Source organism: Megalopta genalis, chromosome 2 (assembly GCF_051020955.1).
Source record: "Megalopta genalis isolate 19385.01 chromosome 2, iyMegGena1_principal, whole genome shotgun sequence".
NCBI classification, from domain to species: domain Eukaryota; kingdom Metazoa; phylum Arthropoda; class Insecta; order Hymenoptera; family Halictidae; genus Megalopta; species Megalopta genalis.
Window position 1 is genome coordinate 16,665,296 of NC_135014.1, and position 27,747 is coordinate 16,693,042.

The 27,747-nt window shown below is 39.7% G+C and overlaps 1 long non-coding RNA gene across 1 annotated transcript; it reads left to right on the forward strand.

The window, feature by feature from the left end:
- Positions 1 to 587: 587 nt before the first annotated feature.
- On the forward strand, positions 588 to 10,966 carry LOC117219250 (uncharacterized). Its single transcript, XR_004489981.2, has 3 exons — positions 588 to 807; positions 7,492 to 7,750; positions 9,581 to 10,966. It is a non-coding gene; the product is annotated as an uncharacterized LOC117219250 (long non-coding RNA).
- The last annotated feature ends 16,781 nt before the right edge of the window (positions 10,967 to 27,747 follow it).

The window sequence follows — 27,747 nt, forward strand, 5'->3', positions numbered from 1 at the left end:
CATAAAAACTTACAGTCCAGTAACTATAAATGAACTATAAATTTAAAGCAGTAAACTTGCTGGTAAACAATAACCACGGATTGAAAACAGTTATGATATCGGTTTCGGTTCTTGAAGAGAAGATCGAATTGAAGATGTGTGTTTACTGTTTAGATTCAGTTCGAAAGTATCATTGACTATGAGTTTTTTTTACGTTTCATTAACGCGTAGGAAACTTAGGTTCTCGTCAATTTCTGAGCTCAAGGTCATCCGAAGGTCATTGTATGGCGAATCATCGAATTCAATTTTTCGTCAGCTATAACAATATGGCGTTAAAAATACGTAGTACCGTTTAAAAAAAGTCAAGGTGATCTTAGTTTCTTATTGAACAAAAAATTTTTCGCAATTTTTATGAATGCACTTTGTTCCCATCGAACTACTGAATCGAAATGCCACAAAAATCGTGACGACCGTTACGGTGAACACCCTGTACGCGATCGTGAGTGTAGAATGTTTGTTTTTTCTTTTGGGAACTGTAGCGACAACGCAGTTCAGCGGTCGAAAAAACTGACGCGGTGAGCTTGTCGTTGATTTTTCAGTTTAGTTTTGTTCGAACCGCAGAGTGGCGTGCGCGTGTTTTTTCCGTCTCATAGAGTTGATGTGTATTATTATTACCTTGATTGCTTCATATCGTATCGCTATTTCGTCGAACACGTGTGAGTGGCCGTATATAATAACCTTTCGGTTTTCAAGAAATATTTTATTATACGAAATAAGCTGCAACAAGAATATTACAGCGCCCGAGACACCGACAGGTTTCAATCCACGGTATAGTCAATCACGGTATACAAGAATTTAAGTAACACGTTGCAATTGAACGTTAGATAGGAAAGCAGCGTTCACCGGTTTCGTCTTTCGTCTTGATGAAAAGTCACAGTATACTTTGCACGACTGTTGTGCGGGCCGACTACCGCGGGGACGAAGTTCGACGAATTCAGTCTAATTGATCCGCATACAAAGACGAAGTTTCTCTGAAGGAGAGACGAAGTTTCAGAGCGCATTGTCTTCTGTTTGACCTCGCCACGTTTGTCGTTTCGCTGCGCGAAAGTGTACAGACGTGATCGGATTCTTTGTGTTAGAGAGAGAGAGAGAGGAACATCGCGTTTCGTTAAGGGGACGTCTGACAAGTTCGTCGGGGCCATGTTATTAGGGCTGAAAAATAGTTTCCCCGGTGCTTCGCGAGTATTCATTACGACGCACTCCAATATTGCAACTTTTTGTCGAGTAATTCCACCGTGCTTGTCGAAGCTGCTTCGTCGCTAATAATTCACGAGAACCGGGGGGATCGTGGAACATTCGCAAAATATTCAACTGTTCCACCATTTTACGATATCTCTGCCGTAATTCATCGACACAGAAATGTGCAAAGATTTCTCAAAACATGATCTGCTACGTACGAATGTTATCACATTCTTTTTCAAGTCGGAATCAAATTTTGTTCTCTTGTCATCGATATTGTATCATTAATAAACATAATATAAAATTAATAATAATAATATAATAATAATATATTATAATATAATAAATAATAATATATTATAAACATAATATATTTTCTTTTTCTTCTATGGAATTGTTACAATAGAAAACTTGTAACTGTAAAGGAAATATGACAAGAGGTTAAATTCCTAAACGGAAGGATTCACCACATCTCTTATTGTATAATAATGTAATAATAGGGTGTTTAATCAAATTAACCAAGTTACGGGGAAGGTTCGAAGATTACGTGTTCGTGTCGGCGACGATTAATAAAACTGTTAAGTCAGCAAGGAAATTGGTTTCCTGTGGAGCGTTCTTTCGGTTTAAATTGAAATGGTAGTAATTACACTGGACGCGGTAAAATTCTATCTTCCGAGTCTGCAGTCATAATATTTGCAGAAGGAATTAGCATCCTCTAAAAAGTCGAAGTAAACATCCGCGGATCTTCCAAGTTATTTCAATTTTAGCTTGTTCTACATTTGCCTTGCGCTCTGCCTTCGAAAACGAAGAAAGAGAGACCGTTTCGCGGTAGCCTAGATTAAAGTTGGAACAACTCGAAACACGAAAAAGTTAATATATCCAGTCGTAACTTGTAGCCGGAGAAAAAACAATAACGCGCGATGTAATTCCTATATCTCGCTGGTATTACGGCCACATCGAAATAGGTCTTTAGAAACGAATCACGTGGGAGAGCTTTGCAATTAGCACGAGAAGAAGGAACCATTGTCGAAAGAAAATGCTGCAACATCGTGCCGAAATTACTATTGAGACTAGAATGAATGCGCTGAAGGAAGAGACACTATCCTTTGCCAGGAGCTTCGTATATGCTACTTTAATTAATTTCGTTAAAATAACTCCTCGCCGCACGGCAGACGATGGAAAAGGAGAACCGAGAGGGACGAGCTACGGAAATTTTCAACCATTTCAGTGCGCCTGCTCCAAGTGCAAATGCAAATATTTTGATCGTGTTGTGTGCGAACGAGCCGGCAAACATACTTATCGTTATGTGTAAACAATGAGCTTGTTATTCACTTCCAAAGGAATTCGTTAGAGTCACTTGTGCTATGTACTATATGTGTATAAAGATATGAATTTATACAACTAAATATATTAATACATTTTATATAATATATTATAACATATTATGTTTGTATGCAGGATGTCTCGCCTGTCTTGTGCATTTAAAATATCTTGTTTGTTTTTTATGATAGAAAAAAATATCAGAGGAAGACATTAGCCGATTCAGAGGGGCAAATATTATGATAGGCAAAAATATTTGTTCAGGGTTATATTTTTTGAGACTTCAAGATCATCGAAGTTTTTTTTAAATGGAATGACATATTCTTATTATCTATTATATAGCCGAGATCACGACAAATATATAAATATTTATATACAGATAATAATAAATAAAATAATAGGCAGAATATAAATAACAATAATATTATAAATAATAATAATAGACAATAATAAATAAAATTATATCATTCCGTTTAAAAAAACTTCGATGGCCTTGAAATCTCAAAAAATATAACCTCGGACAAATTTTTTTGCCTATCATAATGTTTGCCTCTCTGAACCAACTAATATTTTCCCCTAACATTTTTTTCTATCATAAAAAAACTAGCGAGATATTATAAATATTCGAGTTACGTGTGACAGCGTGTATATTAAAAATCGATTATGTTATTACTATATTTTCATATTTCATTTGAAATACATCATGTACAAGTATTTATTTCTGAAGAGAATTTACCTAAGTTTATATTTATAGTTCGCAATGTTGTATTAAGCATCAAGTATATGAGGTATGTGTTTTATAATGAATTGTGCAACCTATGATCTGTTTACTATGATCAGTTCTTTCCAATAAATAATTTTCTAAGATAGATAAATAAAATAATTTACGGAGCACGAAAATGATCAATTATGGCGTAGCATCGTCTCAAGCATATCCGTATACGTATATCGACTCAGGTATATGTATATGTACAATGTATATCGATTCAGCAGTGACTAATCGAATCGTGATATTTGATTATTGTAATTCGTTCAGGTGGTTCTGCAATTTAGAAACGTTTCGCAGGTAATGAAATGTCAATTTCAGTCTTTCGGAAGTTCCGCGAGATTTAATTATTGCCAGTCGCTGTCGGAGTCTCAATTCTCACTAAATTTCGAATGGAAGCTGTTAAATTGATTAATAGTTTCTGTCTGTGGCTCTATCGTTGATCAACGGGCCCGAGTAAATACATATATCCGAATGCGAAATATTAAAAACTTTTGTTCATCCGAGTTCTTGCCTCTTTCCGGTTCTAATTAGTCGCACCATATGTTCAATTATTCTGACTGTTTTGCAAAAACATTCGAACGAAAGCCTCGAATAAAGTTTGTTATATATTTAAAATACGTACAAATAACCTTGATATGACATAGATCCTTGTAGAATATAACGCATAAGCAACTGTGAACCTCGTAAATTCTACGAGTTTTCCATTAACGCTTCGAGTTATCCGCAGGAATGATTTGCTCAGAATTAAAAATTAATTATTACGCTAATCTGGTATTTTTCGAATTTTATTAAGATCCGCAGAAAGGTAAGAATATTGAAAAAGAAACCGATATTATGCAACTTAACTTGTCAATTTTAATTTGATTGTATAAAATACTTTAGTTTTGTGATATTTTTGAGATTATAGTGGTAGCAGTCGAAGTGTTAAATTATCCCTAGATTATGAGTTACTACAAATAAGTTATAGCCGAAGTAGAACTGCAATGTCACAGGCAAAGTGGAGACTACAGTTGCAGGTCAAAATGTTTCGAGGAGCGCACATGATGTCTTGTTAGTCTCTCGGAACGAGAAGTTTTCAATTATAATGATCATGCTTCATTAAAAATAGTGGAGGCAGCTGCAACATGACTTCACCTTTTCATTCCATCAGCATGGCGAAGTTCGAGCACCCGGAGATTTGCAACCGCAACCACTGTTGTCCTTGGATCACCTTGGACAGAGGCAGTTTATAATTTTCTCCCGCAGTGAAATCGAATGTTTCCGTTTTACCTCTCCCCCAGCATTTCTCTCTCTCTCTCCTCAGCATTCTCACTTTTACCACTCAACCGATTATGCTAAGTATATTGTTTCTGAGGTCGACGAGGAACGACCTGTCTAAGCACAAATTATCCATTAAATGACTTGTTGCAGCAGTCGTAACTAACTTCTGGTTTGCAGCGACTTCTAAAGCTACGCCACTGGATATAATGATAGCCTAATGTATACATCAGTAGCGTTTATGTTTGCCCAAATGGCGGTCGTGTCGGTAAGAAATTCAATAAATGACATTGTACTTTCGAGTGTTAAACTTCCTGCTGCTCGCGTCGAACATGACAGACTTCTTTAATTGATATTCTTTCGTGATAGGAACCGGACTCTGTGGTGGCTAAATCACCATGCGGTAGTTAAATTGACCTCGTGAATATTAGATGACCTTTTAGAGGCAGAACAGCGATTCCGATGTATTTAGAAGCAATGAAGTAATATTTTACTATTTATTTGTAGTTAGTGTAAACTTCGGTAAAAAAGACTTCAATCCACGTCCAATGACTAAGAGTTCAATTATTAATTCTTATATATTATTACATTATTATTAAATTATTATTATTATATTATTAATATATTGTTATATTACATATATTATTATTAAATTATTATTATATTATTATATTATATATATTCTTACATTAATGCTCATATAAATTACCACCAATTTTCTCAATGGCTTATCTACGGATGACGCCAACCGGCATCAAACTGAATACTATTTTCTATTACGATATTGCTTCTTCTTCGCGCCTTCGTAGTAAAAAACCAGGACACTGAACCTGTCCACAAGATATTAAATAGTTATTGCATAAAACAATTGACAACGTTCAGAAATAGGGAGAATAAAACATTGATTTAGCAACTCAGGAGAGCAACAAGAACGATCAAACGGGTTAAAACGAAGAAAATATTAAGCATTAAATCTTTATACGATATTCAACAATTTGGTGAACATTTTTATCCGACGTTATAAAGTTTATATTGTTCCTGTTTTATGTAAAATTACGAACAACTGCGTTGGAAGTCAGAAGAATCACAGCCGATCTCTGTGTGCTTCTCGAAGCCAGAGAAATTGCACGTACGATAAATTGGCGAATGGGGAAACAAACGTTACAACAAACCGGACGTACATTGCGACGGGAGAATTAGCGATTACTTATTACTTGGATCTAATGTGTGCCGAGCGCACGGGTTAGAGGAATAGATGATTGCGCAACTTGCAACGTAACGTGCCTCGAAACAGCATTGGAGGGTTCATCAGCCCGCGTCAGCTTCATGCACGGACGTTCCACGGCAGATCGATTAGATCGACACGCTGTCTTATTTATATACGCCCACATGTGCGAATACCAGTCCGTTGCCGTTTCTACATTCTATCGATAGTGGTCCCTTGATTTATGGTACCACCCACCAGCGGCTTTCGATCGCATAAATTATTCAATAGCGAGGCGCGCACCTGTAATGGAGCAAATCAGTTACGTGTAAAAGTGACGGTCACGGTTGCAATTATTTCGCGCGCGCGGTATCTTACCGCGATTCCGCGAAAGACCCGGCTGGACCCAATTAATACGACCAGCTACCTATAATGTTATCCCTGTTTTATTGCTGCCTCGTTAATGCATCGAATACGCTCCCGGTGAAATCGAATCGCTTTATCTTCGGGCCTGTTTCACGATTCGACGCTCGATCAGGTGCCTGTCGGTGCCAACCAGCCGTTTGACAAACAGCGTTAAGACAATCCCGAAAAGTCACGTGCCAAGATAATTTGATACGGGGACATTCGTTTCACTCTCAATGATATCGATTCTTCGACTATACTCGATAGGTAATTAACCCCTGGCCAAACTGTGCACACTCGAGATAATTCGAGCGGCGTTGTACTTTATGTTGCTATAGTTTTTCACACTCTAATGCAATCGAGAATTGAAAATAACAATGTGAAAGCAAAAAAAAAACGATCGTTTTATTGATATTTATCATTTACATGGGATTGTAAGCTGTAACACTTACTTATTCAAGTATAAAATATATCCTTTTTCTACTTATCACTTACGACTTATCTGTTTCTTGTGCGCCGCTTTCCGACAGCGTATTCATATTCAGATTCTGATTCGCTCATTTTTCAATATATATTTTACTAGAATATAATGTAAAATAAAATATAATAATAATAATAATAATAATAATAGTAATATTCTGAAAATTAGAATTGCAATAAAAATTTTGATTATTTTTGTATTTTTGTAATTTTCTTGCCAAGACAACGTTCTAGATTGTGTTTTTTTACATTAAAAAAAATTGATTCTTTTTGGCCGGCCTTTTTTAAAAAAACTGTGCATTAAGAGGTTAAATAAGTAATTTAGCCAGCTGTTTCCTTCGAAATTAGATGTTGACTGTTTTTAATTGAATAGCTTTGCGGAGCTTATGCTTCTTATTTTCTTGAAAATTACGTGTCGAAATAACTTAATGCCGACTCGTTTCACTCTAAAGAATATCAAGCTTTTAGTCTTTCTACGTCTTTGTTCTTAATCGTTTCTTTGATAAATGTTTTTCTAGATCATGTATGAAGACTGCAAGACAAATCTGACTGGTTGTCACAGCACAAGAGGTCAAACTAAATGGCTATCCACATTCAAGTTGAACCTTGACTTTTCTAATTGAACTTTTTAGGGAAACTGATGCTACCATGAACATCAAATTCTTCTGACGCCACTGTTTCCAGAAAGGCAATTCTTTCACAATTCCATACAACATTGAATATTCCACTTTGACTTTCTTTTTTAATTCGTCTTAATTCCAGACGAATTTTTCACACGACTACTGAATTATTTATAAATATTTACCAGAGGTGATCATGGTTTTCACTGATGTTTCAGTGTCATTCTATTCCGACGAACGAAGCAAAGCACAACCGTCGAAGCGATCAACGATGAAACAGGTCCAATCGAAGTAACGAACGCCGATCTCGACGCGGCACCAAAAACCGTCGCCGCACACATCCTCCCGACGACGATGGCCCCCCAAAGAGAAACGGTCTGGCCCATTACCGAAAGAAAGTTGTACGAAGGCAGCTCAAAGGAGACGAGAAAACCGAAAACCGCAGGCACGACCCACCGCCGCGCAAAATTGCGATAGGTAACCTTCTATCAGCGCCCGGCACGAAATTAGTTTCATCGGCAAAAAGCTGGGCCCGGCCGTGTAATATTATAAATTTCCGTACCCGCAGCGCGGGGGTTCACTGTCTGTATTGTGGAGAGAAAATTTTTTCCCCTGTCCGGTCTCTCTCCGCCACCGGTAAAACGACGATCGACCGCGAACGCGCGTGTAATCGATGACAAGAGTCCCTTGTGGTGTTTTACTTGCTGCGGACAGTGCTTCTTCCGTACATAGTAAGCCGCAGTACAGGGTGTTGCAGAAATACATGTCAACGCTTGTGAAGCTGCATCTACACGTTGCAATAAATAGAAGAATTTCTTACGGACAAGTGTCCGAGAGGGTCAGCCAGGAATCCTCTCGTGCTGTGACGTATTCTCTCAAATATCACGTGGCATCCATCGGTGACGTCACTGATGAGCAGTTGACCGGAGTAAAGGCAGATGGCAGCAGGGTTGTCAGGGATCCTCTCGCGTCTGCGATTGGTCACGCAGCGTCGGTCGAATCCGCTGTCCTCTAACCCTACTCCGTTCGACTCCTCGTCAGTGACGTCACTGATGGATGTCACGTGGTACTTGAGGTAATACGTCACAGCATGAGAGGATTCCTGGCAAACCTCTCGGACACTTGTCCGTAAGAAATTCTTTTACTTATAAGAGGATCCCTGGCAACCCTGTGTGCTCCACGTTTAATTATTTACTTAAGTATAAACGTGTTGAACCTTTCGTTATGATGAAATACAGGTAAAAGTAATGCATTACTTCCAAAAGTAAGAAAGGAAGCGAAGAAATTCAGAGATCTTTCAAATCTATTTACATTGAGAAATATTCTGGTTAGTCTATTGCATTGACCATAATCGATTGCACGGAATTGTAGTCGTAGCATTAAATGGCGCCTCAGTGAGGTCCCAGGTGCAATTGAATGGAACTTTCATAAAATATCAGGACGACGAGCGGTCGATCCCTAGTTCTGATCATTGGCTCGGCCGCCTGGCGCCAGTTGATCTCGCCTCCTATTGGTCAGTGTTTTTCTTTAATAACTCGTAAACGAAGCCGCGGATTGCATTTTCGCTAAGGAAACATAACACAACCTTGGCATTTTTGGCATAACATTACAGACGTTTAATACATAACACACAACCATGACATATTTTTGGTAACTTAGTCGTAAATTCAGCAGTTCAAATATTCTTACGTATTTCTCAAACGCTCTGTATAGCAGACCATAAAATGATAGAGTACAGTGAAAGATAGTAGAGGATAGTAACGAATAGTAAAGTATAGTAGATAGTAGAAAATCGTAGAAAATAGGTAGAGGATTACTATCGAGAATAGAAGCGAATATCCTAGGACAACAATGGCTATAAGAGCGTAGCAGAGGTTCGTACGCATTCAATTTGCATCGGACAACGAAAGGCGCGGGGCGATTAAGAGTAGTCCTGGTACCCTCGGAGGGTGTAAACGAGGGAATCCGCAGACCAGTGTTTCCAGCAACATGGTCCGACGAGAGGCAAGAAGTGACCGCAACTTCAATTCCATCTGGCGACTGCGCTTCTTCGGTAACGTTTTTCCCTGCTCGAGGGGCACGTTCTTCCTGGTCTAGCCGCGGCGTTCCCCGCAGTGCCCTCTGGATGCCGGTGGATACTGCGGACGACGCCGAGAGCCCGAGTTTATTATGATTATAAGTGAAACGGAGGTGATACTCATGACTCTTGAAGACCGGATCCCCTACCAGTCCGTTCTCTCTTTAGGCGGTTCTGCCGCACACCCTTCGCGGCTTCTCTAACCGGTTTCTTTTTATCTGTTTTGTTAGATCGTTTCGAAGACGTCTCATTGCCTCGCTATCGGGAACGTAGCCGCCTGCCTGCCTTGCCTACCTGCTTTGCAAGCCGTGCCAGCCGTGCCAGCCCTGGCCTGGCCAGGCTCGCAAGTCTGCAAGCTCGCTCTTCTCCCTGCTTCGACCTGCCTGCCTGCCTGCCTCGCCTTACCTCGCCTTCTGCTATTCTTTTCATGAACTATTCCGCTCGTATGTCTGCCCCTAGCCTTTATCTGACCGGTCGAAGTCTCGCGCCCGCTAATCGCGAGAGGCGGGCCGAGAAGACGAGGAGCAGAGCCGAGCGGAGCGGAGCCGAGCGGATCGGAGCGGAGCGGAGCGGTGAAGAGAATCAAGGGTGAGGATGCGCCCGCGACCGCAGCTACTCCTTTCAATGAACGCTGCGGGCCTCCCGTTTGCGGTTCCGTTTTCAATGAGGGCGCCCGTAAAAACTTTTAAGTACTCCTTCCACGTTGCCGGCAGGAAAAGAAGGAATCGTGCACGGACTTCGCCCGGCAAGACGGTAGGCAGTTAGCAGACTCAAAGGGATAAGCCCGATCCCGGTGGCGGGAGGGAGCTGAAACGGAAACTGGCTTTGAGTTCTTACTGACTGCTTTTCGCTGGTTTCGGCTCCGGCAAAAGCACCCGTCCGTGTAGTTTAATTAAATCGTTGAGACTAGAGCCCACCGCGTCATGCATTTCGTAGACGACCCTGTTCCACTGGACCGGGCAACTCTTTGGGCGCGAATTATTTCGCGCCGGAATTCAATGCCGGCGTCCTACTCGCAAATAGATCCCCGTGCCAATGGACCCGCGCCACCGAATTTGTTCACTTTGACTTTTAAACGGATATTTTTTTTTTTTTAACGAACGACCATTCACGCTCCTCCACGAACAATGCATCCTTCCTGTACCTTCGGCTTCGCGGTCTTGAAATTTCTCAGGACCGGGTTCTGAAGATGGGTTGTTTCTACGAGATTGCATCGGTCGATTATGCGAAAGTCTATCGATTCGCTGTTGGATGCCGCGCGAGAAACTCTGGATGCATTTTTCTCGTAAATGCATCCCGGATTTTTGTGCGAATACATCTTTTAGTTTACTCATCTTTATTTACTCGCTTCGAGCGAGATTGGTTTATTGCAAACGTTTATTACGGAGCACTGGTAACAGCTGCTTTATATTAATTTATAAAAGTAACAACATTGTAATAATATGATATATTGTAATACATAATATTTATCGTAAGTAACACATGTATTGGTTAAATAACTCATAAATGTATCTTTACAATGGGAACAGCTGTTTCTGTCCCAAAACATCAACTTTAATTACTTGTACAAAAATATAATAAATGACATATCGCCATAAAATTTGAAGTCAAACAGATGTATAGTTTCGGAAATTTCGTGATGATCACGTTGTACAATATAGTATTGAAAAAAACATAAAACAATCTTTAATAGCATTTATCTCTCCGATAAGGTAAGATTTTTTAAACTTCACCTGAACTTACCGAATGTTCTAATTTTAAAATATCGCAAAAAAGAAAGTAAACAAAAAATCGATTTTTTTAACCGTAAGGGTGGTCGTAATACGATCATTTAGTAGTATGTGTAGCATAATTTTGCTGAAGCATAGTTGTTTCAGGAACAACCGAGATTTTTCTTTCGGAAGAAATGATCAAATTGCCCAAAAATATTTCTTTCGGAAAAACACTATTTCTACCGAAGGTGTTAAAGGACACCGTTTAATAATTTCTACTTAACGCTATTTTTATCAAAGCAGTTAAAGCGTATCTTTTAATAATTTCTTATTTTCTGTGTTTATATGTAATCACTTCTGGACTTTTGTTATAGTGATCACTAGACTGCGAATTTTACGCATTTATGATAAAAATGGATAGGTGAAATTTACAACAATGAAAATATTAAGGCAATTTAAGGGTAAGGGCATGTATCTATTATTTTCGATTCTCTGAAATTAGTGAAGAGAAAAAGAAATTTCTATTTGCATAACACAAAATATCGGTAAGTATAGCGTTAAGGAATTGACAATTATCAAAATACAGTAAATTCTCCCTAATTGACGCTCAGATTGTGCACAAAAATAGACAATCTGGGAAGAGAAGATTTTTATAGATTTTTCTATAGTTGTTGATAATTGTCAATTATAAAAACGAGCCGCAAGGCTCGAATAATCGTATCTCCTCTTCCCAAATCGTCCATTTCTGTGCACAATCTGTGCGTCAATTCGGGAGAATTTACTGTAGTTCGAACACTCGTTAGCCCGCGGTCAAAAAAAATGAAGTGTCCTTCGTCCTCGATTCGCAACGCAGCGATCGTCAACCAAACTCCTTGCTTAAACCACTTAATAGGACTTTCCGCTCGCGTTTGCTACCTTCCATCCTTTCTGGACCACGAAAGATTCCAGTACGCTCGCCACCGTTTCCACGTGGAAAAATTGAATTGTCGTCTAATCGCCCAATCGCGGTGCAATCCCTTTTCGCGCGGAGGAGCGAGAATATCATCCGCGCGCAATAAATGAATCCACTTTACCGGGGTTCGCGGCTGCCGTTCAGGCCCCTATTAACATCTCCCAGTTAAAAGAGATAGGAAAAAGTGAAATCGTTCCTGGACACAAAAGACAGATTATCCTGGGGTCTTTGTGGTAGAAAGGAGCTGCCTCCCTGTTCGTCAAGGCGGCGGCTGACAGTCGGTCTTTATCCGTTTCGAAGGTTCCGGAGCTCCTAATCCGTCGTGCATCCCCATTTCTGAACGAGGAGTCGCCTTTGTGCTTGACCTTGGTCGCGCGGATCCCTAAGCGGCGCGGCAGGTGTTACGATCGGTCCAGTTGGGAACGCTTTCAATATCGGAGCCATCGGTGCAAGAAAAGGTCTCACGAAGGACGGCCGGCGAACTTGCCAGAACCGATCGTAATAATAAACCGGCGATCGAGGGATCGAGGATGACGAAGGCGTTCACCCGGAGGAAAAATCTTAAGGGGGAAACGAAAGTGGACTCGATATAATTGCAGTAACGTTTCTCTTTTATTCTGTCCCGACGTTTCCGCCCCGTCATCCTTATAACGAGCCGACGGTGGTATCAACCTCTTGGCACAAGGTGTTTCAAACAAGACTCGCTACAGAGTAATGAATGAAACAGTTAGTCAATCATCGCTCGCGACTCTCGGCGCGTCATCGCGCAGACACTTTTTCTTCGGTTCGTTGGAAACAATTTGGATGACAGGTGCTCCGACGGTAACTACTCCCGTAATACCTGCTACGGAACGACATAATGTGCACTCAGATAAGTACTGCAGAAGCATTAAAGTCTTGGGCAAGTGCACTCGAGTGAGTCCGGCGGGGACTTCAACTTATTCTAGCTTGTTCATCGCATCTTGCGCAGCGACACTGCTAGTGGACGTCGTTTCTGTGTAACACACAGATTTCGATGAAATTTGTATGCACACAGTTATTGTATTTATCGTATTAACACGTTGAATGCCACGCCGGTTTTAGGGAAATTGTCCGCGGCGCCACGATGAATTTTTTTTCATGCGATACATATAATGTTGAAATATTATCTGCAATAGATAAGTTACAGTGTATAACCATGTTTGACATGTTAATTGCGACAGGGGTCACTGTTTGAATTGACGATGGTAATAATAAATGTTAGATATTGACATTAAATTTTATATATTATAAATTATATATATATATATATATATATATATATATATATATATATATATATATATTATATATTATATATATTTCTATCCATTTAGGCGCGCCGGTCACCGGTAGCCCCCATGGCGTCACCGCCAAGTTAAGTGCCGTTCACCGGTGACCCCCGTGGCATTTAACGTGTTAAATACATTGCATCCTCTTATAAAGTATGATAAAAATGTCGTCAATAAATTCGCTATAAAAATGCTATAAATTCTCTAAATATTATGCAATGTGTTACAATTTTATATGCTTTAGACTGCGGATTTTATGCATTTATGATAAAAATGAATCGGTCGAATAAAAAATCGTAAGGTCATTAGAAGGATTTGAGGATATTGTTAGATCATTTTCAACTTGCTATAATTATTAAAGGATGAAAGACATTTTCAACTAATTTACGTTTCTTACGATTACCTTGAACAATTTTTATTTTTGTAAATAGTTAGTTATGCTCACGATTTGCTGTTCTTTACGTGAAATACAAAATCGCGGTCGTTACGCGTGTGTAACGTTGTTTGCGGAAGTGTTAAAAAATACATATTTTACACGTATATTCTTTACTAGAGACGAATTTGATTATTTCCCAGAATCTACGACATAATTGTTGCAACCTTCTTGTTTATTTTTGATGATATCGGTTCCATAGATTTTCCTATTAATTTGTGGGTCAACCTAGACAACTGAGCACATTTACTTCTGGAAAATTAAAATCGCGTTGGAAAACAACGATGTATCGCCGGCGAGCACTACAAGGGTTAATGAAAACGCGTAATTATGTCACGTATAGAAAATCAAAGACAGTGTTAGTCACTGTCCAAGTCTACTCTGATCGATCAATATCCACGTTTATCAAGGAATAATGCAATTTCCATCATTACTTGATGCGCACGCTCGATTCTTCGGCGGAGATTTCGACTGTTATCCGAGGATTTAAAAAGGAGACTAATGATTCAGAGTACTCTCGAACCGGCGGCTGGGTATCATAATCCCTTATGGCTGTCGGTGATGCGACAAATTCAATGGCATACTCATTAGTACGAATATGTATGAAATACTAATACCAAAACGCGATACTAATTCCCGAGTATCATGTTGTGGTATCAAATGGGTATTGAAATAGCACGTCATTAGTATTGGCAAAATTAATCTGTTCACGTCTCACATAGCCTGGGTGCGATATAATTTCGAAGTGCTTACAGATGCATCGGTGAAACTGGAGACTTAATACAACTCTAGCAACAATGGAACACAACGGAATTACAGTAAATTCTCCCAAATTGACGCTCGGATTGTACACAAAAATGGACAATTTGGGAAGAGAAGATACGATTATTCAAACTTCGTGGCTCGCTTTTATCGTCGCCAATTGTTAACAATTATAGAGACGAGAGGCGCAAGGCTCGAATAATCGTATCGCCTCTTCCCAAATTGTTCATTTTTGTTTACAATCCGAACGTCAATTAGAGAGAACTTACTGTAGTTCCCGTACACCAGTAATAAAATATTCAGCGATGAATATTTTATATTTTATATATTTTATATTTATTTATTTATATTTATATTATATTTATATAAAATATAAAATAAATTATTATACTTATATTATATTAATATATTATTTATATTTTATTTACTTATTTATATTTATTTATATTTTATATTTTATATCAAGTTATCAGCTTTTTGAATTATTAGACCTGAGGCACTGTGCGATGGCCAATTGCTATGCCTTTGGCCCGTTTTCCAGCATTAATTAACTTCATATTTGTGGAATAAGTCATATTAAATTCTTCTGTTTTATTTATTTTCGAGTAAATAAACGAATTTAATATATCGATAAATATATAAAGTTAATTACGTAACTCCATCATCCTATATTTGTCATAGTTCGGACAAAACATCTTTTTCAAATCTGCTGTCTTATCGGTCATTGTCAGCGACGATCTCCCGAATACTTTTTATTCGAGAATAAACAAAATCAAATAATTTAATGAATTACGTACTACCCAATATTACATCGGTTATCGTTAACGCTGATTTTTCCAAATTGTTCGTCAGTTCTCAATTCTTCGTCAACTCGACGACGATCGCACTCGGCAAAAATGCCGAACAACGGCGGTCCGAAGGTGTGCACGGTAAACCCCGGAGCTAATAGCACATTCCACGAGGCCCGGGATCAATCGATCGGTATTGGAAGCCGATCGTTTTTCGGAGACGTTCGATTGTCGCCGTCGCCATCCGAGCTTCGTCAGCGGCCGCGGACGCTACTTTCAATTTCCGCTCGCGCGTAGTTGCACAAGGCGGGAAGCGGGATGAGCTCGCGGTTTGCTGCAGACACCTGCGGGATTTTGACAAACGCGCGCGCCGAGGGCAGCGGAGGAACTTTATCGATCCCGTCCTAATAAGATACGGTCCGATGGAGGTGCAGGAGACTCGGCAGAAACACGGCGTGGCCCGGCGCACACGGTTCTGGGAAAGAGAAGAAAGAGGCGAGAGACGCGCGGCGCGACGAAAAAGAGAGAGGAGGGGGCGAGATAAAGCTGATTAACGCGATGTCTTGTCCCATCCAGCTACCCGCGTCCCGATGGGATGATTCGGAGCGATAAGCAGTTTATGAAGCAGCTCGGCCAGGAATAATAGATTAGCGAAAGACCGGGCGCGAGAAGGCGGAGGAGGAACTGGAAGAGGAAGAGACCGGTGGACACAGAAACGAGGGAGGAGCCGGGGGAGGGGGTAGAAGGAGAACGCAGTAAACAATGACGGCCAGGTCTTCCGCGTCCAGCAACTGCCACGGTGCTCTAACATGGAAGCTCATTACGGGGTCTCGCGTGAGCGCATCCACCTATACTTGATTGCATTATAATATGGTCCGATCTCTCTCTCCTTCGTCGTCAAGTGGGACGGTACCACTGCACTCTCGTTATATGCTCCCAGCATTGTGTACAGGGTGGCTCGCCGCGTAGATTTACGCCGTTATTATTGCGCCTAGCGAAAAATGCTTCGGATGAAATGAAATGATTTTAAGAGCTATTCGAGGTAGTTCGATTTTTGTTCGATATTCCGATGATACCAGATTTCTTGTAGGCGGACGTGTAGAGAGCGTGCGAAGGTCGTCAATGTTTTTTTTTTAAATGGTATCACATATTTTTCATGTATTTATTTATTTATTTTTCATTTATTTATGTAATATCAGACGATAGATCTTGATATTACTTACTGAAAAATATTAACCTGCTTAAAAGAATCATTCATATCTCATTTCGGAGATATGTTAATTTTAATGTTGTTATCGACGCGGCAAGTGTCGTGCAATGTAAATGGTTATCGAACTGCATTCGTGATATTGTCGAGAGTGTCATAATTTCCTAACAACGTTAAAATTAACATATCTCCTAAACTAAGAATTTGTCAACATAAATAGGATACCTTTTGTATGATTCCGTTTAAAAAAATGACTTAATTTAATGTTAATGACTTTCACGTGTTCTCTGCACGTTCACCTATAAAAAAAAGAACTAGCGTCGTCAGAATGTGACCATCTCGAGACCATTTAATTTCATCTGAAATATTCTTCGTTACGCGTAATAATATAACAGTGACAGTTAATATAATAACAGTGACATAGAATCTAGATGGCAATATCTGGTGATCCACCCTGTATATACCTATAGGCACGGCTTCAGATAATTAACACGAAAAAACGATCGATGATCCACGCTATGCTAATATCATCAGTATCTGCAATTTCAACAGAGTGACACACCGATGTTACAAACGTGTTAAACTGTCACAATCACAAAGACATCGTTTAATATTAAAAGAAATTTTTAAAAATGCAATGATTAGAAAAGATCGGCGTTCATGCGTCGCGGCCAGCAACAACCACTATAGATCATAAAACTAACTATTATTTGTTGTTACAAATAATAGTTATCGATGACGAGAATGTTAATTCGTTACAGATATCCATTATAATTAATGAAAACAGTTTTTGGCTATGAATAACCATTATGGATAATGAGTGTTATCTTTTCGTTATGAATAACCATCACTGATAATCGTTATTATATATTGGTTATGAATAATCATTACGGATAACCAGTATTATATATTGGTTACGAATAAACATTATCGACGATCAGAATTCGTGTAATGAAATATGTTCGGCGAAAATATTTAACTTCCAGAAAATAATATCAATTGATTTTCGCAGCATGTATATAAAGTTTAATATAGATGTTTCATCGGTAATTATTTTCTTACAAGCTATTCTGGTTTAAAGAAGTACGGTAAATTCTCTCTAATTGACGCTCAGCTTGTAAACAAAAATGGACAATTTGGGAAGACGAGATACGATTATTCGAGCCTTGCTGCTCGTTTTTATAGTTACCGATTGTCAATCATTATGAAAACAAGCTGCAAGGCTCGAACAATCGTATCTCCTGTTCCCAAATTTGTCCATTTTTATGCACAATCTGAGAGCGACAATTAGTTACCCTCAATTACATTACAGTATTATTACTGTAATGGGGACAATACATGGATGTCTTCTATTCAAATACCGATAAACATTTGTTCGAAATATTTTTTTGTCAGATTAACAGAGGCATGCGAAAATATGTGGACAAAAGTTAAGGAAACACCCTATATATGGTGTACATGACTGGATATTTGCGTCACTGGACTCTTCGATTTTCTATACACGCACTATACACATGCCGTGTCTAATGGTAAGTATACATATATCTAAGCTCTCAGCTACATCCTTCTGGCCACCCTATACGCGAGATGTTTTCTCGTTTGCTCGTGAGCTGTTTCGCTACCTGTATACGTGTGTGTGCAGCGCATACACGCGCAGGGTGTAGACCGCGCGCGACCGCTGCGCCGCATCAAACTTTGATATCCCTTGACTTAGAATTGGCTAGGCACATCGGGAATGAGAGTATGAATATTTATAAGGGTCGGATCAAATATGGAAGAGGGTTTTGTTTTACAAATTCAGCTGACCTCGATGAACTTATAAACGCTCGCGCTTTTGTTTAGTAGCTCGGATGGGCTGCGTCATTTTAATAACGAATTCGACAGATTGTAATGACAGAGAGAGAGAGAGAGAGAGAGAGAGAAAGAGAGAGAGAGAGAGAGAGAGAAAGAAAGAAAGAGAGAAAGAAAGAGAGAGAGAAAAAGAGAGAAATCGTCAGAGAAATCGTCGGACGTTGCACGTCAAACGTTGTCTCGGTTTCGTAAGATTTTTGTTCACGCTTGTTTAACGCTTGAGAACTTTGTCCAGAGTTGAGCAAATTTCATTTTAAATAATAAATAACAAATTACAAATCAAATCAATATTTGCAAATAATAATTAAGTTTTCCCCACTAATAATTTATTTCTTGTTTCTTATTTGCAAAGGGAATGTTATTTTTTATTTGGATTTCAGAAGAATTCGAGTAATAAATAATTTTTACTTCTCTTTCGTCTGTTGTAAGTATATTATAAAAAAGGATACTTGGTCCAATAGTTTCGCAAATAAAATGTCACTTTGTATTCGAATTCAAGCAAAAAGTAAGTAATAAGTAATATTTATTTTTTTTCACTTATCGTATAATAAATATTAGTTTCCATTTATTATCCTTGAAGGACTTGCGTCTTTCTTCGCGAGAACTCAATGATGTCGCTTAGAGCGACCGAAGACCATTATTTCCTGACTGTCATGTGTGCTCGACGCGTTGTACCGAAGAAATAATCAATAATATGCAATTAAATGATAATCAATAAGTAACGAATGAAATTGTATTTACGAGGAAGAAACAAATTTTATTATTTTAAATAACTAATTTAAATCTGTGTAAGTAGCAATGATTTTCGTATTTCATGTAAACTTTAAATGAATTTTAAACGAATCATTTAAATGTGAAATGAATCGATAAAATTTAAATGAAACGAATTATTAAAATTAAATGAAAATCATTGAAACGAACATTTACTTAAATGATGCCCAACTCTGCTCTCGCCGACATTAATAACAAATCCTGTGATCATTTCGCCGTGGACGAACGTGTCCATTTATGTATTTTGTCGTTCGAAAAGCAGCTGCCATAACTGATATAGTTCGTATTCGAACTCGAGCGATACCTGTGCCCCTCACCTCGCCGAAAGAGAACATTCGAAGAATAACGGCGTTCGAAAGAGTAGACTCGTAGTCTTCAGCTATGAAAAAAGGATTGTCCGGTGGTGGATCGGTCCATGAGCGACTTCTGAAGAACTGGTCGCCGGACTTGTTTACCAGGGTGGTTGGATTGCGTGCGAAATGCCGTGTCTTGCGAAGGAACAGCCGGGGCAGCGATAACAGGCCGACGAGACGGTAGAACTAGCACGGGTTCGAGCCGAGCGATAAAGAAAAGGGCCAATATGCTTGGGCCCCGATGTAGTGCCTTCGATGGCGAGAGGGGCGAAGAGAAAAAGATGCACGGCGGATAGAAGAAAGGGGAGGACCGAGAGATGCAGGCAGCCCGTAGGAAGAAAAAGAGAGGCAAGGCGAGGAGGCGACCGTGGTTTTCTTGTCGCCTCCATTCACGTGTCATCAGTCACGCGAGTAATGAGTGTCGGAAATACAAGGTTTCTTGAGTCAAACGGCCCTCTATTTTCTTTCATTCTGCCGTGCCGGGGTCGGCCCTCTTTTTACGTATTTATCTCTACCGTTCTCTACTTCTGCCAGGCGAACTTCTCCACGCTATTTATCATGGCCTGGGTACGTGCATACGTGCACGGAAAATAAAGCACACGTCTTCGGGACGACATCAACGTAACCCGTCGGGTGTACGTACTTACCTACGTACCGGGAGAGATGTTCGTCATATCTCGCGTAAGCATCTTACCCGGGGATGACTTCACCCGCTGCGTACTCATCCGTACTTGACATCGCGACGCCTACCGAAAGATAAATGGATAGATGAACGAGCGGATACGAATAGTCACACTGTACACTATTTTCGCGACAGGCCGGACGCCCGAGATTAATGACCGGAGATTTTCGCGAACCGGGAGATTCTCTAGATTCGACGTTCGAGGGCCCCCGAGCTGCTGCTCCACGGCGTCCTCTTCTTTCAAGGCGTGCTCGCGATCTTGATGCGCCTAACCTCGGTGCCTCGTAACGACGTTGTCGCGGATCCTCGATGCGCACGCAATAAACCCGCTCGCAAAAATCCGGTGTGACTGGCGAAAACTCCCCGATAAATCCACAGCGAAGATAACCCGCGGCTATCTGCCCGCTTCGACGAGGACGACGCTTTGTTGCGATGAAGTTCGGGGAACTCGCTTCGAATCGGTTGCGTTGCAAGTTTGTTCTGTGCTGCTTCGGCTGCGAGGCGAGAACGAAGCTACGATTTATCATCGCGATTTCCTGGCAAGAAGCGGCTGAGATTTGCTCGAAGCTTATTTAGCTGTGTTTCCGAGACTTCGCCTATTAGTTGAATACACGGATCAGCTTATAGATAATTTAAACCTCTTAGCGAAACATACGAAACCTGTTCGACGACGTGGTTTGGTGAAGCTTCGGAAAGAAATTACGAAAATTTTGTGCGTTCTGATAGTTGGAAAATTTAATAAGGAGAAAGAAGCAGAATTGTTGTTTATTAAGAGTATTAACAATTTGACTGTGCCGCGTCACCCGTATGCGGGTTAATTAATTAATTATTTAAAATTTAATCTCTATGCTAATCGATACAAATTTCCTAATTTTATTGAGATTCGCAAGAGGTAAGAATGTTGAAATAGTAATCGATATGATATAACTTTGCTTCGCAAGTTTAATTTAATCGATTCAAATACTTTAATTCTATGAAATTTTGAGATGTTTTCGGCGCGGCCGTCGAAGTCACATTTTCTCAAGTTGTAGCCAACAACGATACCGTTAAAAGGGTTAAGGCCATCAGAAGGTACACGAACATGTTTGAGCTTCGATATTATCGAAGATACTGTAATAATTTGATCACTCGGAGAGTTTGGATAAACGAGGTGTTCCGATAATAGAGGTTCAGCAGTTATCTCTCTCACCGTGTTCTTATTCATTCGGATTATCGTGACTGCAGATCGGATAAGCGAGGTTCACACGATTATGACTAATAACGCGAGAAAACAGATTTAGTTACCATTTTACCGATGAACGTATGTAATAGTTTACAGATGTTGTTGATGTTGTTAATACAATATCAATCGAAATATACGTTATTTCGTATTATTTTCATAGTACTATGAAATAGTAATATTCGAATAAAAAATCCGAAGAAGTACGTTCTTGTAAACTCGATGAAATAAAATAATCGCGACGAACGTGTTAGTGTAACGAACAAAAGAACAAAACTAATATCTTTGTCTACGGAGTTCAAAAGCGTGTTTCATTACGAATAAAATAGTAGCGCGTTATGAACGAAATTCTAAAGGGAAGTCTATAAAAACCGAGCATATTGTAGGGAGTTTCATTTCCCGTGGAATGAGAATACCCTCTTCTACACGTTGTTCGGGAAGGTCCATTGTTCCCGCTCGAAAAAATATTGTTACATCGCGAATTTATTAAAATTCCGCGCCGCACGGATTTTTATTATCCGTTTCGGATTAACACGAAACCCTCCCGCTAACTACACCGTCGAATTATTTCGAATTCCGACACGCGGAATCCTCTTCGACCCCGGTAAAATTTTCTATAGACCTCAGCGCGAGGTTTTCGTCAATGCGTCTGCAAGATAATTGAAAGCACGGAGTTTCTGTGCGTTCCTTTGGATTCTTTACATTCTTCAACAATTTTACATTCTTCAACAATCGTTGGATGTTTCAGCCTTGATCTATGCACTTAACGTATTTTCGATGGCTTGAGGAAGTATTCTACTATGAATTTTTAAAAAAATTTATTTCTGCGTCTACGAAACCTTATGTTTGAATTCTTAAAATTAAGAAAATTACAGAAGAATTCTTAAAATTAAGAAAGTTACAGAAGAATTCTTGAAATTAAGAAAGTCACAGCATTTTCCTCGAAACTGTTTTTAAAACGGCTATCATGATTTCTCAAAATCTAGTCAACCAATTGCCTTCAACATTTTGCTGCACATTCAGTGCACTTATGCCAATTGCCCGAACTAGAACCATCCCAAAATTCTTAGTTTTGAAACATGCATAAATAAAAATAGTATCTGTAATTGCAAACCATGTTATAGTTTCCTCAAAAAAAATCTCAGAGAAAGTTAAAGTAGAACGCACTTCATACTAGAACACCCCTTTAATAAGATGGTCAAACGTGCACCCTAACTAAATTGATTTTTATTCATGGAATTCAAGTTCAGTTTTGTTCATATCGGGCAAGTTTCAAGTCGCTCTTCTTGCCGCAAGGGTAGTTACAGGGTAAAATTCGATAACGGATGAACCTCTATTTCTTCTCTTCTGCTCAACGAGAAATTATGAAAAAATTCATGAATATTCTGCCTACCGGGACACGTCGCTCCGAATATTTTCAGAATTTTTAGTACCAAAATCGATTTTTAAAAAAATCCTTAACTTTAAAAATGCTAATTTCTACCGAAGTTATCAAATGATCACGTTTGTATTTTTATGATAGTACCGTCTATTATGGTTATTAATATGTATTTTTTCAGATTTCTAAAAAAAATGCATTTTTTCATCGAAGATCGAAAGCTACCAGTTTTCTATTAACTCTATAATTAGATGACATAAACGTTGGTAATAATTTCTGTCAGATTTCTCTTTAAACATCGATCCTAATTAAAAAGCCAAAAAAATAGAATTTTCCAACTTTTCTCTAATTTTCTATAGCTTGCAATATCCGATTGCACACCTCCTCACGGTGCTCTTAGAAAGTCTACAAAGTTGTTTCATCGCGGTGTACCCCATTTCAGGGTTAAACTTGCGCGCAGAAATGTTTCGAAGACACTGAATAATTCAGGCGGCCGGCCCGCGGAGTAGCCGCGACACGAGGAGGAAACGGTCAATTAATATGCGCGCGGCGTTTAACATTGAAATTCATTTTTCACCGGGGCTCCAATTACTCGTATAATTAATCCGGCGATTCGCGGGGCCGCGCGTGAATACTAAATTTCGTCAACCGCAAAATAATAGTTCGCCGCGTAATAGATACCGGGGTGTCGATAAATTCGACCGTGAATATCGTAGGCGCGATACAATTAATCACGGAAATTAATAACGAAAGATTCATTGCGGCCGAGAGTCCCGCGGCTCATTCATAACCGCAGCTTTGTATCCGGTTCATCTCAACCGGTCGGGTTTTTCCATAGAAATTGCACTTTGCAGAATTGCGTTCGACCGGGGGTGCCAGCGAGTCGGAAAGAGAAAGGAAAATGAAAACAGAGACAGAGCGATAAAGAGAAGGAGAAAGAGAGATAGAGAGAGAGCGAGAGCGAGAGAGCGAGAGAGAGAGAGAGAGAGAGAGGAAGGAAGCGCAAGGGCGGAGATATAAAGTGGTACTTTGCCTCCAAGAATCCTCGATTCTCTCGACTCGATATGACACTCGAGACCGTCCTTTCGCTCCTGATGGTCCTGCTTGTCGTTTCTGCCGGAGGTAATTTAAAGCGAGGAATCTCACAGCAATTTTAACACCGTCGCGTCGAAAAGGATATAATGGAGGGGAAATTGCTTACCGGCGGAAAGAAACGGGGGGCTGCGTAATGAAACATCGTTACAAAAGTACTCTTTATTAACGAGACAGGACGAAGATCTTCAGCTTCCGACCGGCGCGGCGCGCCGAAATGGAATTCTGAAGTAGCTGATCCGGGAACCGGCCGCGCGCACAGAATGTCCGCTCGATGAAATTTTATTCCGCAACAATGAACCGAGGACCGTTTAAGTCGATACTGGCCCGGGTCCACGATGATAACAATGCCTGCATCATCCCTCCCACTCCTCGTTCACTTGTTGTTCGACGTTATTAACGGACCAAAGATTGAATATCGAGCCCCTATGTAGATACGGTGCAACATGGATATTGCATTCGACAGACGCGTAATTCATTTAAGATGCCCACACAATAGCGGGACGGATCACTACGACCCTCCGGAACCTGATCGGCCAACAATGGTCTCGGTTAGGCGGACGACCCAGGACCAGATGGAACTCGGATAGAGTTTTCCGTTTCTCCATAGGAGTAGATGATAGCTCGCGATGTAATACATTAAATCCTCTAAACTTGGCAATTTTATGGAGAGTGCTCTGTCTTTAGGAACGACCATGTGTAAACCGCATTGATGAGAGAGAGAGAGAGAGAGAGAGAGAGAGAGAGAGAAATCTTCATATTGATCTTTCAAAATATAATCACGATTATTCGCATCTGAACACTATTTTTACCAATAGTTATTTTGAATTAATTTTGCGACGATTGTAGCAGAGATCGAGAAGTGATTACGTAGAAAATGTAGAACATAGGGAATAATTTAAATTAATAATTATTAAAAGACGTCCTTTAATTGATGAGAGAGAGAGAGAGAGAGAGAGAGATCTTCATATTGATCTTCCAAAATATAACCACGATTATTCGAATCTGAACACTATTTTTACCAATAGTTATTTTGAATTAATTTTGCGACGATTGTAGCAAAGATCGAGAAGCGATTACGTAGAAAATGTAGAACATAGGAATAATTTAAATTAATAATTATTAAAAGACGTCCTTTAATCCCTTTGGTAAAAGTACTGTTGAATGAAAATTATTAAATGTCTTTTGACAACTTCGATGGAAATAGTGTTATAGAAGGCGTTTCAACGATGAAGTTACTATAATTCAAACTCAAGTTTAACCTAAATAATGTTATTTCCGGTATATAAGGGGTTCCTGTGGTCATTTCAGGTAACCCTTTCCTCGGCAAGAATGCAATCCGAGAAAGTTTGCTTATGCGTTATTAACCAATAAATGAATTAAATTAAAAAAAGTTTTTCAGTCACTGTACAGAAAACTAGCCCCTTTGACATTCTTAAAGACAATTCAAGTCGTATCGTTCAATTTGACAAAAGTTGCTCCGTTTTAAAAGATATTCGAATAATTTTTGTCACAGTTTATGCAACAGCGTTTGCGCGAAAAAGAAACACGAGCTGCGTTGAACGACAAGTAATCCGGCTTCTTGTCCATCGGATTGAAAGAGCGAAGCAGTTTGCCGGAATCTATACACTTTTCAGAAAGCGTTCGTAGGAAAAATGAGAATTTTGTGGATTCTTCTCTGGAAAAAAGTTCCCTTCCTCGAACGAAATTTTCCGGCATCGTCGTCGGAGCGCATTCCATTGGAAACACGCGGCCGAATGTTCTCCGCTCGTGATGAGACTTCACCCCATTCCGACCGCGCTGCTCGAAACTACTGTAACACAAAGTGTCTCGCCCCTGGAATCGGTAGAGACGGACTAATTGCATAGCCCATATGTTCACCGGACTTCTACACGGTAGATTTCGTAAGTTGCAGGCACCTTAAACAGCTGCCGCTCAGAGACTGATTAATAATTTACTGGATCCGCTCGAGTACACGGTCCAGGCTTGTCACGGGATTCGGAATATGTCAGAAATTTCGAATCCGCTCGATAACTCATGAGACGAGCTCGTGTATCCTGTGTTTCCATCCAGGCGTGACGATTTCACGTTAAAATCGTTCGCTGTAATTCGACGGGATTTACCGTGCACAATACTCGGTCCGCTGACGGATGCTAGCTGCTCGATATTTCATGTTAACGAAAAATTCGATAGGCGCAAATTTCATATTTGATAGATCTCACGCGAATAAATCGGAGGAAACATTACATGATCATTAGACTGTGGGTTTAATCGAATTACGCGACAAAATCGGATAGTTGCAGTTTAAAATAGTGTAAAAATTAAAAGCAACTTAAAACGTCAACGTATTATCTTTAATCTGTTAACATGATTAAACAAATGAATTTTTATTACAAAAGGTAAGTAGTAGCAAACATTTTTCGCGAGTAAAATTAATATGATTTAGAACTATATAATGATATCTTAACGAATTTGATGGAAGAATGAACTTGTTATACTTGCTTTCCATTCCGTGCAGTTGATCCAAACAATTCGCATAAAAATCCGCACGATCATAGTTCGACCAATTATTGGCTTGGCAACTAAGTAATTGCCGATTTGTTCGATGAAATAAAAAATTTCTTTTTACTTGGAATGAAGTTTAATCTGCAATGCATTTTCCATTTTGTTCGATGACCTTTTGCCATCTCTCTGACAACTTGAAAATTCCACGCTCGTAGAAAGTCTGATCCTTTTCGGCCAAAAACTGAGTTAAGTGAGATTTTACAGCGTCATCGTCGTTAAAAGTTTTACCACGAAGGGAGTTGTCCAGGGATCGAAATAAGTGGTAATCCGATGGCGCGAGATCAGGGCTATATGGTGGGTGTAACATCAATTCCCAACCAATATCCATCAATTTTTGCCGAGTGGACAAAGACGTGTGCGGCCTAGCATTGTCCTGCTGGAAAATGACACCTTTACGATTGACCAATTCTGGTCGCTTTTCCTTGACCGCTGCATTCAATTTGTCCAGTTGCTAACATTCACGGATAATAAAAAATAACATAATAATAATAATAATAATTTTATAATACAACATTTACGGATATCATAAAAATGGGAGTGAGAGACATCTATAACTGAAATCGGCAATTACTTAGTTGCCAACCCAATAGTATTCGTTGCGATCGAATAATCTACCGGACGGATACACCGGACTTATTTATTATTGAATGCGTCATCAACGGGGTGATACCAGTCAGCTTTCTATCTAGTCGTACCGCATTGCGTATACACGCATTAATAAACGTTAATAAATGTTCCGCGACGGTATACTCGGGTATATGTATGTACATATAAATGTACGTATAACCGCAGGTGCTCCGATAAGAGAGTAACGAGGTAGCTGAGGGAGGGGGGAGGGAGATGATCACAGAATTCTAGTGAAAGGAACTCAGTGACACATAAAACGCGAACTCTCGCGGTGGGAGAGCAACGCATTCATCGTACAACGTTTAACCGCGGCATCATCATCATCATCAAGGTTACACTTTATTTTCAACGAAGGTGACGATGAACGCGAGCAGCCAGATCTCTCTCTCTCTCTCTCTCTCTCTCTCTCTCGCTCACTCTCGCTTCCTACCCGGGCTCTTAATGAGGTCAGATTAATTATCGTGATGCATTATTAAATGCTGCCGGTGAGCTGCCCGCCGAATGATACACTGGCAAGTGCTATAATAACGGATAATTAAAAGTACATTGAACGGAAACAAAAGTTCGCGGAGCTTGTTTCTATTTGTTCAAACTCGTTCGTCGTATATTTTCCTATTTATTGCAATTCATTCGTATCTAGCAATGATTATCGTCTCGGTCCAAATGACTGGTTTTATATTTTTTATGTAAAAAAT